Raw genomic sequence first — 15,287 nt, forward strand, 5'->3', positions numbered from 1 at the left:
AACAGCCCAGATTTGAATCTTTTGGACTACTACGTATGGAGCGTAGTTGAAAGAGTCACGAACAAGTCCAGACATCCAAATGTCGCATCATTGAGAGCCGCTATTAAAGCGGCATTTGCCGATATGGACCGTGACTCATTAAAACGCGCCTGCGCACGCTTCAGTCCGAGATTGGATGCGGTCATTCAAGCTAGCGGGGGATATATTGAGTAAATGTGATCTTTATTACCTTACAAAAAAAGTGGATACAAAATCTTTTTGTTTTTGCGATAAAAATATGTTTGGAAAAAATGTATATTTTGCCCGTATTTTGGCGCCGCACCCTTTACTTTGCAAGTTATTATCCTTTGTTCCAAAACTGTTTCGATTCCCCCGTTGGTAACGTAAGATACAAAATGTAAAGTGGGAAAATATTTTTCATAATTCTTTTTTGGTTTCAATTTTGTTGTAAATTTTGTACCAATTTTCTGTTAGCATATGAGCGAAATATCAAATTTCAACTTCCACAGTTTTTTGGTTTTTTAGTTGCGGCGGATTCAGACCCACAGAGTCTACATTTCTAGTCTCAGTAAATCTCAGAATGGATTTCCGTATACATCGAAAATTGGACTCTATCGCAATGCTTTCCTTCTTTAATGAGAGAAAGTAATAACTTTCGTTTTACATAAAAAGTATTTTTAAATTAATTTTTAATCGCAAGAGCGAGAAAGTATTAAAAAATCATTAAAATCACCCTATTTTCACGAAAAATGTTGATGTTACTTCCCATGTATGGTTTAAAAGTACATTAGAGCATCGTTAAAAATTAAACGAGATTAAGTTTTGTAACCAACATGGCAAGTTTTAAATTAATGACAACGTAAAGTAACGAGCAAATTGTTTGTGAAACGGGTAAATACTATCTGCTTACAAGGGTTCTTAAAAATACTGTCTTGCTTTTAGTTGGAAAAAAAATAATGACTTTAATACGCAGGAGTAAATATCTTTTTTAAACGCGCTCTTCAGGGCCCAGAGGTATGGGAGACCTCCAGTTATTTAGAAGCAAAAATAATACTTTCCATTATCTTAGAATGTTGGGACGATTAAGGTCCTTAATGAAAAGAAATCGAGTTCCCCTATGTTTAGCCTTAATGTGAGTCCTTTTAACGCTTTTAAAGGCTTTTATTGTGAAGACTGACTCTCTTATTCCTGTGTTAATATTTTCTGTAGGAGCTTAGAGAGATTGTTTGATGGTAAGGATGGGGTGGAAAAATTCTGGACCAAAGTGGGTGTAATATAAGAGGAATATAAGGGATAAAATGAAACCTCAGCAAGGCAGGATATTGCTGGCTATAAGACCAAATGCAATTTCCTTCCAAATGTATCCTATATCCTAGTTCACAACTGCGAGAAATCTCATCTCTTGAATGACACAAATCTCTTCGCCTACTCGGAACGGCTGTAAGGAACAGCGCTCATACTGGTAAATGGTGTTAGGCTGTGTGTGTTTTGTTCAGTTTTTGAAGGATAGCTTTGTGTCACCGAGACAGGGTTTATTTCGCTTCGGCTGGTGTAGCAGACTGCAGTCAACAGTCGTCATTCCATTAGTTCTTACAACGTTAGGCTAACTGCGTTCTTTTGTCCATGTTTTATTCTTATTCTCGGCTTTATAATGACTTAAAACTATGAACATCAGCTTTAATCTAAATTTAAGTACTTCAAATTGCCTGCTTCCAAAAGTATCATTCTTGCTGAAACAAGCATCATTGTTAGATAAATGTAATAAATTACTTTTATTTTCAAACGGGTTCCACTTTTTGAACTCAAGGCGAAAAAGAACAGTCTACTCATGGCAGCCTTTTTATGCTATTTCTGAAATGAATTCTGATTTTATTTTTTCTGCTTTTTAAAACTGTCCGGTAAAAACTCATATCACTTTTCACTTATTTCTTTTTTAAACTCATAAAAAACACTAAATAAAAAAAAAGTAAAGAAGCTTTTCACGCAGGAGGTATATTTTCCGTGAAAATAAGGAACGGGTTTTCTTTGTGAAAGAAAGTGTAGAAATAATTATTAGATTTTCTTTACCAATGAAATGCCTTTGCCGCAACAGTGAAATTTGTTTTATCACAGGTTTTCTTTTAATAATTAAAAAAAAATATGTATTTTCATACTTTACGATATTATTTTACGGTGATTACGTATTTATAAGATATTCACCAGTTTTTTTAATTACTGTTCCCTCATTAATCCCACTTTGCTTCTTACAGTTTCTTTTTTTACTTTTATTGCTGATTAGACCCGTCGTAGTAAGCTTGTATATTCTATCCCTGACCTGATTCAAACTTTCTTCGATTATCAGAGGCAGAGTAGAGTGTTCGACTTCATGTATAGATCTGTCTCACACTGCACTTGCCGACTTGAATTCTCTACAACAAAGTGACTAATCCGCCTGTGATGGAGGCTAGAAGTCAGAAACAATCAAGGGTACATTAAACGTGCTCGCTAAGATGGATAAAATCAACGGTATTTTTGAGCGCTAACTAATCGAATCACTATTTCAACATTTTTTATTTTTTTTTATTGTTGTGCGTTTTTTTTTGTTATTAAAAATATAATTTAAAAGATAAATAAATAAATAAATAAATTTGGTTATTGCAAAATGTATTACTTCTATTTTATTTTTTTGTTTTGTTTTTTATATTAAGTATTTTATTTCTTAAAGAACGATTTTTAGTTATTCTTTATATGTTTAAGTTAAAAGTGTACTTTTATTTTATGTTTTTGTTTGTAAACATAATTCCATTGTAACGACTTAATGTCTAATACAATAAATAAATAAATAAATATTTTTTTTTATTTTCAACCAGAATTGTCTTTAGGTCCATTGAACTAGAAAAAGTGTAACTAAATTAAAAAGTGTAATTTAGTAAAAGTGTAATTCAAGAAGGAAAACTGCAATGAGCTCTAATTTGGTACATCACCCAATGTTTCAGTTTAGATCAAAGTATTTAAACCGTTTGAATCGATTTTCAGTTTTTAGCGATTTTATTGAAAGTGGTTCAAACTATTACATCTAAACGTTGTCTGTCTGGGTATATTTTGTATTTCCAGTTTGTGCCTTCCACTTAGTGCCAGGGGATGACTGCTTTACCTAGGTTCTTGTGGGTAAGTTCGTAGACTTCAGTTACCATTCACTCAGAAGCCATTCACTCTACATACTCCAGAGAAAGAAAGAATTTGTATGTGGAAGTGAGCAGAAAAGACTGGTTTCTGTACTGACATTTTTTCGGTTTCAGGGTCCTTTAAACGGGAATACCCGGCTTTAGGGCCCTTTAAATGGGAATACCCAGCTTTAGGACCCTTTAAACGGGAATACCCGGCTTTAGGGCCCTTTAAACGGGAATACCCAGCTTTAGGACCCTTTAAACGGGAATACCCGGCTTTAGGGCCCTTTAAACGGATATACCCGGCTTTAGGGCCCTTTAAACGGGAATACCCGGCTTTAGGGCCCTTTAAACGGGAATACCCGGCTTTAGGGCCCCTTAAACGGGAATACCCTTTTATATTAATATAAAACTTGAAATAATAAAAATTGAGTTATCCCGACGCTTACCTACTAGTTATTAGAGAAAATAAAAATGTATTTTCAATTTAAATTAAATAGTCTGAGGTATTTTATTTTTGGTACGATATTTTCAGCGAAAAATTTTGTTGAATCATTTTGTTACAAAAAGTTGATGAATGTAGGGAAATAAAGATGGTCTTTTCTAGGTTATCAAAAGATTAAAAAGTTGAAAGATATCATATTGTGTGTTCTCCAGGTGGGACTTTTCCTTTTTACGTTTGTGGACAAAAATAAATTGATATTAATGTTGACAAATACGCGTCAAGCAGGTACATATATACCTATATCCAGAGATACTAAAATTATTTTCCAGCGCATCATGGTTCTGTACAATAAACCCGCTACTTCAATGGTTTTTATATAAAAAGATTTAATGAGAGTGAAAAAACAAAGTTAATTTCTTTCTAAATGGTTACAATTTGGCTGGAAAAGGAGAAACATTTTTTCTCTGCTAAAATAATTATTTTGTTTATCAACTTTGGTGAGGAATTATTCGTACACCACTTTGCTAATATTGCTATAAAAGAGGATTATTTCTCTCATAAAATCCAGCAAAAGGACTCTCTTTCAGAAACCCATGTTACTAAACACTTAAATTTGGATTTTAAAAAATAATCTCTTTCTTGTATTTTTTGAAAGTCTAATTCTCCGTTGGCTTTAGAATATAGATAATTTGTGTACTTACCATTTATTTGTTTTCTATTGTCCACGCCACACCCAATCTTCGAGCGGACAGTTTTATTCTAGTTACACAATGAATTCCAAACTAAACTCTCACAAAGTAATCCTCTGATTCAGAAAATTATTGGTGTAATAAATACCACAGAGAATTACGTTCATACATATTTATTATATATTTATTAATTAGCTAATTGGAACAATATTTTTTTCTTTTTTACATTTAACTCTAAAAAAGAGATACGTATAATTGTATTTTTTTACTGTTTATATTTTATTGATTTTAATGCCTAAACCAAGACCAGCTGTAAAAAAATAAATATAAAATAAAATTATGCCAATTTTTTCAAGCAGTTCACCTGCCAAATTGGGTGTCGTGGATGGAGGCGTCCAGCAAACATAGTTCACGATAAATTTCTCATATATTTATCCATTAAATTAAATCCAATGCCTAGAACGGGAATTGACTCCACTATACCAATAATAAATCTGCGGTACTTGCCTCTAACCACTCGGCTACCGTGCACCTACCATGGTAAGCTGTATTTATATTTCCTTTTATTATTTATTTGTCTAAAGTAAATACATACTTATGACAAGGAGTCAAGGCTCGTGTAGAAATTACCTGCAAAATATAAAAAGAACTTACATAATTATGGCTAATAACGTTCTAGAAACTATATTATATATTTATTTTATTTATTTATTTATTTATTTGCAACTGTACAAAAATATACATTTAGCAAAAGCTGGCTCAGTACCACAACCAGGATGACAGGATGAGAGAAACCAGCCAGCGCTGGATCTCTCTAGGAACTTATTGGGGGTTTAGGCGGCAATGAGGTCACGTGGCCAACGCCGTTTTAAGCGACGTAGAGGATTGTCAGGATGGGACGATGTGGATAGTGATTGAGCCAGAGGATTTGGGTGATCAGAGAGTTTGCTGTGGAAATTTAGGAATCGGCTGTGGATTAACTCATTTACGTAGGGAATATTGAGATCATGATGGAGGGTGCGGTTGGAGACATATAATGGTGCGTTAACGATTCGGCTGAGGACTTTAGACTGGAAAGATTGGATAGGTTGGATGTTGGATGGTTTGGCGGAGCCCCACAATTCTGCTCCCTATGTCCATTATTGGTCGTAATAGTGTTTTGTAATAGTGTAAGTTTGTTTTGTACGTTCATGGAGGATTTCGGTCCAAGGAGTCTCCTTAGTAGTCCGTAGCGCCTTTCTAGAAACTAAAATTTACTTAATTATCTCTATTACTAACGCAAGTTATTTAAATACTAAACTAAAATACGCTTCAAGTTTACATTTCCATTTAAGTTTTGTACTTCTTTTAATTCTTTTCTGTTAAATGTTAACATTTATATTCTAATGGTCTTTTATTTTCAAATTATTCAAAAGCATACACTTTGCTAAAAGGACTAGTATCCATATAAGCGATAAATATATTAATAATAATTGTGCAGACTAAAGTAGATGCGTAAAAGATAAAAGTATTTATTTGTTTTATTGCTTACGAGGGGGTACCCAAAAATAACCGGAATTGCGTTGCCGCGCATGGAGCTTATGTAGTACGCATTTCTGCCGCTAGACGTGTATAGCGCAATTCCTTGCCAGTTCAGTCCTGCCTGTGTTGTCTGCCTGGCTTGTTCTGTTCATCTGCAGTGATTGTTTTTACCAGCGCTGTTTTGTTCTTTTTTCGTTTTTTATGATGGCAAGTTTAAGTGAACAACGTGCAGCTCTGAAATTTTGTTTTCTACTCGGCAAAAATGCTGCTGAAAGTGTTTTAATGTTGAAAACAGCTTACAAAGATGACGCTATGGGAAAAACCTCGTTCTGGACGTCCATCAACTGCCCGAATCGACGAAAATGTTGAAAAAATTCGAGAGCTGGTGTTCACAGACCGTCGACAGACAATTGATCAACTGTCAAAGAGTAGTGGGTTATCTTGGAGCTCGGTTCAGCGAATTTTAACGGAAGATTTGGGGATGAAAAGGGTTGCTGCCAAGTTTGTTCCTCGAGTTCTGACTGACAATCAAAAAGAACATCGAGTTGAAACATGTCGTGCTTTGAAACAACAGCTTGAAACTGATCCAGACTTTCTGTCAAAAGTCATTACTGGTGATGAGTCATGGTGCTATGGTTATGACCCAGAAACAAAGCAACAGTCGAGCCAATGGAAGACGTCATCTTCACCCCGACCAAAAAAATGTCGTCAAGTCAAGTCAAACATCAAAACAATGCTGATTTGCTTTTTTGATGCCAAAGGCGTAGTCCATTCAGAGTTTGTCCCCCCAGGTCAGACCGTCAATCAAACCTTGTATTTGGAAGTTTTGAAAAGATTGCGCAATAGTGTTCGCCAAAAAAGACCCGATTTGTGGCAAACAGGAGACTGGTTCTTCCACCACGACAATGCACCTGCACACACAGCCATCTCTGTTACACAGTTTTTGGCTAAAAATGGCATGGTTCCGCTGCCCCACGCACCTTACTCGCCTGACCTGGCTCCGTGCGACTTTTTCTTATTTCCACGCATGAAAAAGGGCATGAAGGGTCACCGATTTGACAACATTGAAGAGGTCAAGAAAAAAACGAAGAAGGAGCTGTCAGCCATTTCTAAAGATGACTACAAAAAATGTTTCGAACAGTGGAAGCACCGGTGGGACAAATGTATTAGTTGTAATGGAGAGTATTTTGAAGGGGATAAGGTTGTTCTGTAAAAAATTTGTAAATAAATAGCTTTTAAAAAATAATTCCGGTTTTTTTTGGGTACCCCCTCGTATAAGAAATGATACATTTCTATAGCAAGAGTTTGGCCTCTGCTAGTAATAACAAGTATAAAAAGAAATAGGCACTACCCATTACTTCCACTTGTGAAAGATAAATACTAAATAAAATAAAAGTAAGATATACAAAATTACCCATCGTACAATTACTTCTTAAAAACAAAAAAATCTAATGAAAACTGATATATTTAAAAAAAAAAACTTAAATTTGATAATGATGGGAGTATAATTATTTGAGACTACATATTCAGCGGCGGAATTTCTTTATAGCTGTTATAATTCTTACAAATCTATACCTCTCATCTAGAGCACCAGAATTGAAATAAAATAAATTGTTTAATTTTTCTTTGCTGTTAATATCAAGTACAGTAGTGTAAACCTCAGTGTTAATGGAGCTTATGTAACTATTTAACTATCTTTTTCTTAGTGAATTATAGAAAGAACATTCCAACATGAAGTGAAGGATATTGTCTCTTTTACTTTCAGCACAAGTAAAACAAACCCTTTTATAGTCAAATACATGGTTTATTCCTTTATGAAAAATCCTAGGATACTTTACTGGCTCCCCTAATCTGAGCTATTACTCTGATTTTTGAAATAATACACATGAGATTAACATATGACTTGCCATTGGCCATGGGACATATCAATCTATAATTGGTATTAAATGAAGAATTGAGTACATCACTAATGTCTTTAGATAAATAGTTGTTATAAAAGTTAGAGTTGAGACTTTTCAGGTTACTAAATAGAAATTCAGCACTTCGTAGCTCCCAGACATCTTCTGCCCCTATAGAGTAGAGCGTATCTTTAATGAAAAGCAACCAGTTATAAGGGATACCTGACGAGCTCATAAGTCTCCTGTAACATATCTTCAAAAGTGAAAAGTTGTCCATTAATAAAAGCTTCAGCCAGAATTTTACAGTTTTATTAAAGATTTTAGTTGTATTGCGTGGTAAATGTAACAATAATTTTAAAGAATTTCAGTTGTACGCGCTCAACTAACGTAAAGTAGTTGAACGCCCAAAGTTCAGAAGCATACAGGAGAATGGTAGAAATAATACTGTAATAAAGAGTCATTTTAGACTGCCAGGTGTCTGACTTGTAGAATGAGAGTATGTTTAAAACTGTTGGAATGCAAAAAATAAAAGTAAAAAAAATGGAAAGGTTCCAAAATTCTCTCCGTTACCAAATGTCCAGTATTTGTCTCTGCCCATTTTTTGAAAGTCGAAGTCAAGTGAAATTACCATTAAGTTCGCAGTAAAAGAAAACAGAAGCTTGTTTTAAAAAATAAATAAATAAATAAGATAAGAGACCCAAGACTTGTGGAAACTTAATCCGCTTAAGAAGTTTTAATTCTTCTTTTGTCACAGCTTAAGGAATCTATGCTGTGGAAGAGAAACATTGAGGCAACTGTTCGGTTAAGAAATAAATAAATAAAATAGAATTTAAGAGGAAATTTTAAGAATTTTAGCCTTGGAAGGAAAGAATCTAAAATTGGGTCACGCTCACATTTTGAGGCAAAAAATCGTTACCAAAGTTTATTTGGTCAAGTGACATTTCCGCATAACCCATTTTATTTTTTAGCATTTTAATATTAATATTGTAAAGGTGATGAGGCCGCAAATTATTAACAAATGAAGCTTTCTCCTACCTCTCGACCTGAAACTTGCTTACGAAGATTGCAAGGAATAAATTCATTCAAAGTCGATTCAATAATGTGATACAACTTCTTTTAGTTGATTTTGAACAATTTTGTTTCCTTTCCGTGTCTATTGTGGCGTCGAGTCAAAAATCTAAATTCAAATTTTGCTCATTTCCATTTTTGAGCCATGTTGATCACACACACTCACTGACACACATACACAAACTTTTTTGAGAAATACATTTTCGTAATTTTGGAATTTCAAAACTGCCACTTTTCTGGAAAACTCTTCTTCTGCTTTTTATTTTCTTTTAAACTTTATTTTCATATCTGCAGCACATTTCTGCAACAAGTGAAGCTGGTACAACATGATACATGAATAGCATGAGAAGAGAATTCACCCAATGGTGAAACTCCCAAAGAAGAACATTTTAGTATTGTGCGCTAAAACTTCATTAAAAAGATCACGTGGTCAAGGGCGCTTCGACCATCTTAGAGGATTTCCTTGTAATGCAATAAATTGGGGACACTAGAGAGTTAGGACATACAGAAATTGGAAATTGAAGCGTGGAATTTAACATAACGGGCTCTTGCAGCTTCAGAAATATGGAGAACAAGGAGATCTCGGTGCAAGGTAGAGTTGGATACAAAGTAAGGTGCATTAGCGACTCGACCGAGTGTTTTTGATTGGAAGGATTGGATCTGAACTTATTGGAAACTTTGACCGAGCTAAAGTTCTAAAGGTCTTAAGACAAAATCCAAAGAGAGGTAGTTGGATTCGAATCAATGGCGCTCAAAGCTTTTTCAGTGCGTGGCTGGTATAAAGACCTTATCTCTCATCCAACATCGCACAGTGAGCAATGTAAGAAATTCTTACGAAGTTAAAAATCTAAGAGCTAGCATCTGGATTCGAACCCGGAATTTTCAAGGGAATCCATTACGCTAACAATTGAGCTAATAATAAATATTTTTGGTATTATTAGATATGTCTATTTTCTATTAAAGTCTCAGATAAGCTCTCTAAATAGATCGTATTGTTCGATTATAACTTCATTAACAGGTTATTAGATAGATAGCGAGGTTATATTATAGCAGGTATTGTAATAATGGCTGCTTGTAAACAATAGACTGTACAGTTTTGTTTAGGAATGGAACGTTACATTCCCTTGGGTCACACCCACCTTACTTAGTGATCTCTCGTTGGGCCCTTGGTGCTATATCTCCTCAAGTTGAGGAGTGGGTATTATGAAGAATGAGTTAGATAAGGGAATGGCATGTTATTGAAGAAGTCACCAACACTTTACGTCACAATAATACCATAATACCCTAACTTTCCGCTGACTCCATCTTTATTACTATTTGGCTCTCTCTCAAGCTCTTCTCTCAAACTCACTCCACCTCTCTCAGAATCTCCCACAGGTATCCCAAGGGCTCCTAGATAGGAACGCAAGATTGCTCTTCACACTGTCCTATGCTTGCTTCTAATCTACAAATAAATGATACAGATCTACATTGTACACCTAGGACTTCTCCAAGATCTGTTCGCAGAGAATGTTTGGTCAATCGTCGATCCCTTCTACCGGAAACCACACTGCTATTCTCCTAAAATCGATTCTGCCCATACTGTAAGTCACCTTTAGATGGCCGTGGTTGAAATCTTATAGATCTCTGAAGGCTGCGCTATCCACCTATAATTTTTGGAATTCTGGCTCAACTTCCTTCGTACAACTTTTCGAGTTTCGTTCTTTTTTATTCTGTCATAATCTTCGGCCCTCGTCTTTCACCTTATCTGCAACGACTTCTTCCTTGCCTTGTTTCCCTCTCATCGCCGCCTCACATTCAGTAACGTACCAGCTATTTCTTTTTAGTCGCATCTTAGGACTAAAATATTCTGTAATTTGTTTACTTTCACAACCACTATCCAAATTATTGATGTTTTTAATTTTGTAGTCAAAATTTTGACCTACAGAAAATTGTTAACCAGATCTTAGCTTCAGATTATGTTTTGATATTTGTGGTTAATGCCTTGAAAATATAAGGTGTAGTAAAATATAAACAGCATAATTTTATGTTCATTTGATTTAAATTAATGAATTAAGAATTTATTTATTATTATTATTATTATTTTTCCATTAGTACGACATTTCTGTTCTGTTTGTGTTTATCTTATATCTGATCATTTCTTTTCTTTGCTTATTCTTTAAACATGAAATTATTGTATTGTATATTGTAATTATATTCTATTGTATCTGTTTTATATTGTAATTGCATGGGTCAACTCCTTGCTATGAGTGTACACTCTAAAAGCAATAAAATATTATTAATATTATTATATTTTCATTAGTACGACTTTTCTGTTCTGTTTGTGTTTATCTTATATCTGATCATTTCTTTTCTTTGCTTATTCTTTAAACATGAAATTATTGTATTGTATATTGTAATTATATTCTATTGTATCTGTTTTATATTGTAATTGCATGGGTCAACTCCTTGCTATGAGTGTACACTCTAAAAGCAATAAAATATTATTAATATTATTATATTTTCATTAGTACGACTTTTCTGTTCTGTTTGTGTTTATCTTATATCTGATCATTTCTTTTCTTTGCTTATTCTTTAAACATGAAATTATTGTATTGTATATTGTAATTATATTCTATTGTATCTGTTTTATATTGTAATTGCGTGGGTCAACTCCTTGCTATGAGTGTACACTCTAAAAGCAATAAAATATTATTATTATCTTTTAGTCGCATCTTTCTTCCCAAGAATGATTTCTTTAACGACGTTTTTGGGTGGTTCCCATTTTTCCTCTCATCTAAATTTCCGCAAGACTTTCACCTGTACATTTCTTGCGTAAATTATTATGTATTTTCATACATCATTAATTAATCAGATTTATTAAATAAATTAATCACAGCAATTGTATTAGGAAGTAATTGATACAGATCAGTAGCATGAACTAAAATATATATATATTTAACTGCAATGAAGAATTAGGTACAATTCAGGTCTGTAACGCGAGAACACTATTCGAAGGCCGGCAGTGCATGGAAAAAAAGAGACGAGCCTTAAATTAAAATAAATAAATAAATAAATTTATTTACAGATCTATTTGCAGCTCATTAAGGCTTTTGCTGATGATTCAGCCAATCTATATCATTCTTCAGACCAGAATAATGTTTATACAGTAATGAGAATATCCTTTCAACGGGTGCCGATGTGGCTGGCAGGCTGAAAATGTATTCTACAATTAATAATTAATCAAATGTTGCGTATAACATATAGCAAGTATAATTGAGTTTTTCGATTATTATCAAAATATGGACCGTTTATTTTGAAAGTGGTGTAAGTCCATTTTCTGTTATTTCGAGAAAATTAAAGGATAACATATCTGTTAATTATAAAATTTAGACATATTATATGAAGTCTGGCAATGTTTCTACTGTTTTATCAATATGTAATTTGGTTATATAAATTTGTTTTAGGCGTATTTTACTAAACTGATGTATACTTACGGGCTGCAAATGGACTTACACCACTTTCAAAATTAGACCATTGTAAAAATCGTTTAATTTCAATTTTGAAAAATCAAATAATATCTATTTTCAAATAATAATATACTAATATATAATAATATTTCATGTTAATAAATAATAGTATACTTCATATTAATCCAATTTTGTTTACAAATAATAATGACACGACATAAAATAGAAGTAATATTTTTAATTTTAGACGCTAATTACATTGTTAAAATTACAAGATATTGATAGTATTTAATATAAAATAACAGGCTACTGATCGGCAACCATCTGCTAAGCCGCCTACCTATGTCAATTGGACTTACACCACTTTCATAATCAATGATTATGAAGCGCCACGGTAGCCGAGCGGTTAGAGCCGAGACCTGCGATGTTAATGTGTATTGTGGTACTGGGTTCGATTCCCGGTCTTAGGCCTTGGATTTTATTTAATGCTTAATAAAAGAAATTTACAGTAAAGTATGTTTGCTAGTCGCCTCCGTCCACGACACCTAATTGGTAGTTGGACGTTAAGCCCTGCCTGAAAATAATCAATGATTATGCAATTTCATTTACCGACCAATTTTAAATTCTACAAAACATGGGAATTTTTTAAGAAATTAAACACGGACTAGTTATCCATAAAAAATTAAGCATAAATTACGTAATATCTCATTTTTTTTCAAAAATGGACTTACGCGACTTTCAAAATAAACGGTCCATATACAAAAGAAATACAAGAGGCGTGGACCGGCCTCTCAGTATGGTAAGCCAGCTGTGAAAAGTGTTTAGTAAGGCACCAAAGTAATCACTAAAGGTGTTAAACGTTGCTCATTTCAGACAGAAAGTGAATTGAAAAAATGTACAAAGCGGTTTTTATTTATTTAAAACTTAATCAGCTGTTTGAATTACATTGAATTACAGTAGATCTTATTGTAAGCACTCTATTATAGGATAGGAAAAGATGGAGTGAAAAAAATAAAATGAAACTCTAGTAAGCCTGTTAGAGTTACTAACTTTGAAGAGTGCGTAGCCCTGAGTCGGCCGTGGTGGTAGTAAATCGGTTGAGAAGAATAACGCAATAAAGGTAAGGGGATTAGGCTGCAAATAGAGCTACAGACTAGTGAATGTTTGAAGAGCCGTTTGCGGTGTCTGAGGCGAGTAAAGTAAATAAAAGGTAGGGAATCATCCACTTAAGAGTATGAGAGAGAAAGATCTAAAGTTACCTTCAGGTGAGCAACACTAAGAAGATGTTGTGCAGACTTATTTTTTTTCTTTCTTTTTTTCTAGAAGCAAAGTACGTGGAAGTAATGGTAGAAGTTCTGGTAGTAGCAACTTGAAGGCAACCACAAGGAGAGTGGAAAGTAGACAAGTTCTTGAAAAATGTATACATCTAGATGGTGAAATAGTGGGCTGGAGATAACATCCACAATGCTGGCTCTTTCCTGCAGACACCAGAGAAATATTCTACGCCTTCATTTGTCAACACTAATCCCTTTCGCATTACTAATTAGTTAAAATGCAAGTCTAATTCTAAATTACCAATAGGAACCTTACTTTTTATTAAAATCTAATTCATCGAACATTAACTCTCATGACTGCTTTCTTTTTTGGGAAACATAAATTTGTTTGAAAGATTTGCGCAAAATCGGGTCCAGCACAATATTATTAAATTTGTCATAAAGAATATTATTTTTTGAGGGTTAAACAGAACATTATTTCTCCGGGACTTCTTTTTAAGATTTCTTAGTCTTGTAGAATCCCCTTAGGGGGAAGTGGATTAGCCACTTCTTCAGGGTACTTGGCGCCCTTATGGATATCCCAGCCTAACAACATGAACATGAGCAACATATACTGTTACACCCCAATACATTTACACAGTACACATTGGGCTTAGTGCTGCTAATCCTTGCTTCTATCCCTTCTTTGATCGTGTCTATCCTTTTCCTGATCCCCCGGATCCCTACCCAAGCTGAGAAGGGGACTCGTGACGAGGCTGAATGCGTACAGGGTAGTAAAATAGATGTGCAGTAACGATCACCTTGGGGCACCGGGCGAGAAACCCCATTGTAATGTAGGCTTCCTGTGGTAGTGGGGATCTGCGACAGGTGACCCTTGATCCCCCCATCTCATGATGGAAATAAAGACTGCCAGCGGATGTCCTCAGGGGGAGTCCCATCTCTGCTCCTGTGGTGCATGGTCGCAGACAACTAACTTGAGATGCTAGACCTTCGTGGATTCTCGGACCTGGGCTACGCAGATGATATTTCAGTGGTGGTCAGTGTCAGGCACAAGATAATCGTTGCTGAATTCATGCATGAAGCACTCAAGATCATAGAAAATCGGGATAGAAGAGTAGATCTTACTGAGAACCCTTCTAAGACTACTCTGGTTTCCTTTCCTATGAGAAGGGACATAGAGAGCTACAAAAATCTTGGAATTTTTGACAAAACTCTTGATGTGTCGGGTGAGGTTAAGTATCTGGGCGTTGTTCTAGACTCCAGACTCACTTCGAAAGCACATTTAGATAAAGTTAAAATTAAGGTAAAACAGTCTCTTTGTGGTACTTCTAGAACCTGTAGGAAGACATGGGGTTTACGCCCCAAATTGACCCACTGGCTCTATACATGATAGTCATTCCTACTATCACCTACGGTGAGGTAGTGTGGTGGAGGGAGACTGAACAACAAGTGGCCATCAAGGCTCTGCCAATGTGCAGAGTCTGGCCTGTCTGTTGATTTCTGGAGTATTTAGCAGTGCCGCTACTGCCTGGGAATCCACCAAGGGTACAGTTCGTGTGGCTCCCAGAGTCTGGATCTGGAGAGAACATGAAAAGACTTAGTGAAGTGTCCTGGGGTCAAACACAGCAAGACTATGATGCCTTGGCTTTTACTCTGATCACAGATCTATTCACAGGGCATGGTAGATTTAGTAAGCATCAGTACAAGGTGGGGCTTATTAACTCGGAACCGCTGTGCAGATTGCGTCAGGAAGAGGAAGAAACGGCCTCTTACTTGTAATCGAGTGATTGCGCTATG

General features: G+C 34.9%; 1 protein-coding gene and 1 long non-coding RNA gene across 3 annotated transcripts in view; one reads left to right on the forward strand and one right to left on the reverse strand.

The window, feature by feature from the left end:
* LOC141449565 (uncharacterized) overlaps positions 1–4,572 on the reverse strand; it is a 101,026-nt gene extending 96,454 nt beyond the window's left edge. The window contains exon 1 of the long non-coding RNA XR_012455594.1: positions 4,293–4,572. This is a non-coding gene — a long non-coding RNA (uncharacterized lncRNA). The remainder of the gene's footprint in view (positions 1–4,292) is intronic.
* LOC141449560 (larval cuticle protein A3A-like) overlaps positions 1–15,287 on the forward strand; it is a 684,900-nt gene that overhangs the window by 238,975 nt on the left and 430,638 nt on the right. The gene's annotated exons all lie outside the window — the stretch shown is intronic.

This window comes from Rhodnius prolixus, unplaced genomic scaffold, assembly GCF_049639745.1.
Source record: "Rhodnius prolixus isolate KJV_2025 unplaced genomic scaffold, Rpr scaffold_2, whole genome shotgun sequence".
Lineage (NCBI taxonomy): Eukaryota > Metazoa > Arthropoda > Insecta > Hemiptera > Reduviidae > Rhodnius > Rhodnius prolixus.